A 3,520-nucleotide genomic window follows, 5' to 3' on the forward strand; every position below is an offset into this window, starting at 1 on the left:
ATAAATTTATGTATATATATATATATATTTATGTATATCTGTATATATATATATTTATGTATGTGTATATATATATACAAATATACATATTTATATATATATCTATATATCTATATCTATATCTATGTATATTTACATGTATGTATATAGTGGGAATATCTGTTCTGATATCAGAATTAATATTTGCGACCTGGAACACCCTTTGTTAGGAATAGATCCTGCCACTCGAATCTTCTCTACTTCTCGTATTGAAAATCCTACTAGCATTAATGCACATCACATCTGTTCGATTGCGATCGTCGAATGCTATAGAATTTATGGTGTTTATTGGCTTTGTAGCAGTGGTGGCAGCGATTATAGTTATATATTTTAAAAATTAGTGTGTTGCCTGTATTGTTTTGGTCACCGGTTGTAATATAAAATAGCCGGAATAGTCGCACTAGAGTCTATCTTTGGTGTTTTAAAAAAAGCCTGGCTTTTTCAGATAGTCCGGAATGACACTGGGTTTATTTTGTTATAATAGTTGAAAAACATCTCGGTTTGATTGGTAATGTCATACAATACGAGCAGACCGCATTCCTCCAGAGTGTAAAAATTAACCTGCATTCTCTGTGTTCTCTGTTTTTAATACTATTTTTGACGAAAAGGCCGTGTGAGAGTCATTGACTCATACTCATCGACATCTTTTTTTTGTATTGATGTACTGTAGCTGTGCCCCAGACGGCCTTTGTTTTTTTTGTTTTTGTTTCAAAAATGTTGGAGTCGGCAGCTCCTATCGGGAAAATTCGGGATTCGCGGGGGAATCCGAATTTTGGATTGTTTTTGGGTCTGGGACTATTCTCGAAATTTCAGTGCACAATGTCGAAAAATTGTGGCCAATGAGTTTTGATGAGTCATCATCACTTGACCCTTGCAAAACGACTAAACGTAGAATTAATGAGAAATCGCGAATAGGTTAGAGCTTAAAGTTCGTAGACATTAAGTAGACATTTAGGCTTAGTTGTAGACCTTTAGACCGCTACGGGTCTGTCGGAAATTGTATAAATAGGGTAGTATAATCGCTTGCAATCCTCAGACTTCAACACAAAGGATTAAGAAAGATTAGAGGAGGATTGCCAAGACTACTTGAATCGTAGACTTTGACTTGAGCTGAGCCAAGAATCAAATAAAGGATACTACCGAGCCTGTCTTTTGGTAGGGTTTAGGGTTCCTAGAGTACTTTGTGGACTAGGATTTTTGGACTCAGGCCTTTTCGGGTTTGGCCAAGGATTTGTGGAATCTCGGGATTGTCGGCCACGATCAAATTGGGATCAGGACAGGAAATTAGGATCAGGGATCTTATAAAAACATGAAGAAAAAAACACCTTTGACATTCGCTGTTTTTTAACTGTTTGTGCAGTTATTTATAGTTATACTGTCCTGCCAGTTCTCCAGGACTCCAGAAAGCCCAGAGACTTGGAGTCAGAGCCCCAAACCTCGCTTATCTGAATGATGACCCCATGAATCACCCCCCAGGCCCAAATGGGCCCAGTCTGTCAGTCAGCCACCCAATGAAACGAGTTGTTTTGCCGCTAAACGGCCAACAGCCTTCTGTCTCGTACAAATATTTAAATACTCCCTTTGAGCGATTGGTACAAAAGTGGTGTGGTCCCGTGGGTTTCATCATTTCATGCACTACAGCAGATAACTTTATGGAACTGTAGCTTACTAGTAGTGTCCATGACTTTGATGATTTCACCTTATGCTATATGAAATTCCAACAAGATTATTGGAAACCTACACAACAGCCAAATAAGATGCGACTGAAAGAGTACTTGGAAAGGAAGATACCGCACTAGATTAAAAGACATAGTATGAACTAACTATCCGGACGTTCACAATAGATAATAGTTTTTGTGGGTTTTATTAAGAGCCAAAAAATGTAAATACATGTAGCCTTCTGGCTCTAGAGTCCAGCCTTCCGTTTTTCACTTTGTTTTCTGTTTGGATTTTGCAAAAACAAAATATAACACCAAAAAATAGCACTCAAATGTGTTGTGAGGGTTTAGGCCTTAGGGCTATGAAGAAATAATCATTGTATGATATTATTTTTCAGAAAATGTATATTTTATTTTTACTTTTATATAAAAACAGTATCCTATAAAAATATCATAAATATAAGCGGTAAATAAATAAATATATGTACCCGTATCATACCGACCCGTATCATATGGGCTAAAAAAACATCCTTTTTCTCCAAACAATATTTAAAAATTGTGCTTTAGTTTGTTTCTATTTTTAAATTATTACCCAATAATATTAGTTTATTGTAACGTTCTAATATAAAGAGTTATAGTGAATATATACGTTTTTTAAAATGCAACCAAAGTTTTGATATAGTATATGTACCTACGTCCTACGTCCTACTATGATTATAAATTTAAACTTAGGATTGTAAGTCATTCAGAACCCGAAAATGTATTGCTACACATTGTAAACGTTGTACGTGAATGAATATAAATATATATATATATAAATATTTAAAACGTATCACTTCGGGGGCCCAATAGGCCTGCTTGATGAATGATAAGAGCTTTGATCATGAATTTCTTTCATCAAATTATTTTTGGTTTCTATTTTTAACTTTCATCGTATAATAACATTCCACGCATAATTTTTCTTTTGTGAACTTTTTTTGGTGTGTGAACCACTGAGTCACTGACACACTGTTGCATATTTTGCACTTCAGAAGTTCAGGTTGTTTTAACTTTTAGGACTGGGGTTCACTATAGGGGGAAGTGGTGTGTTTTTAACCGCGAGCACAGTTCTAGTCTGGCTGGGCCGCCGGGGTAATACGTGTAGTTCGCCACAACATACAACGGTCCAACTAATAAGTTGACCTATTTAAAAATATTGTTATAGCTTGCGTTTACCTGCACTCTAACATCTTTTTAAGAGGTAGTGTTCAAAGTGGTTCAAATACACCCCGAGTTGATTGATATCGTCACGTGTATAGTGCCCCAGGCCATAATCTTTATTATTGTTTTTGCCATCTAGTGCAACTATATACGAATATATACGAATGCATATATGCAATCCAGAACTACTTCCGTTTCTTTCACGCGCTTAGAATATTTATTACACTTCTCAAGATAGATTAAATTGGTGAAAGTGAAAGTGACCCAACGGGCACATATTCCACATTAAGATGAGTCACCTATATAAACATTGCTTGAGCGCATTGTTGTACATTTCCAGTCACCAACTAACTTTTGCACAAAATGAACTACATATCCAGAAAGGTAAAAGCTTACAAAATAGTATAGACAGGGCAGCCGAGGGTGATAGTATATATTTACCATCAGGCCTGACAACAATATCAGAGTCTCTCGACATCGATAAACAGGTGTGTGGCTTTTGACTGACCATGTGCAAGAATGTTTATATGAATTTTATATATATATATATATGTGTGTGTGTGTGTGTGTGTGTATGTGTGTATTTATATATATATATGTGTGTGTGTGTGTGTGTGTGTATA

This window comes from Sphaeroforma arctica (genome assembly GCF_001186125.1).
Source record: "Sphaeroforma arctica JP610 unplaced genomic scaffold supercont1.2157, whole genome shotgun sequence".
Taxonomy (NCBI): Eukaryota; class Ichthyosporea; order Ichthyophonida; genus Sphaeroforma; species Sphaeroforma arctica.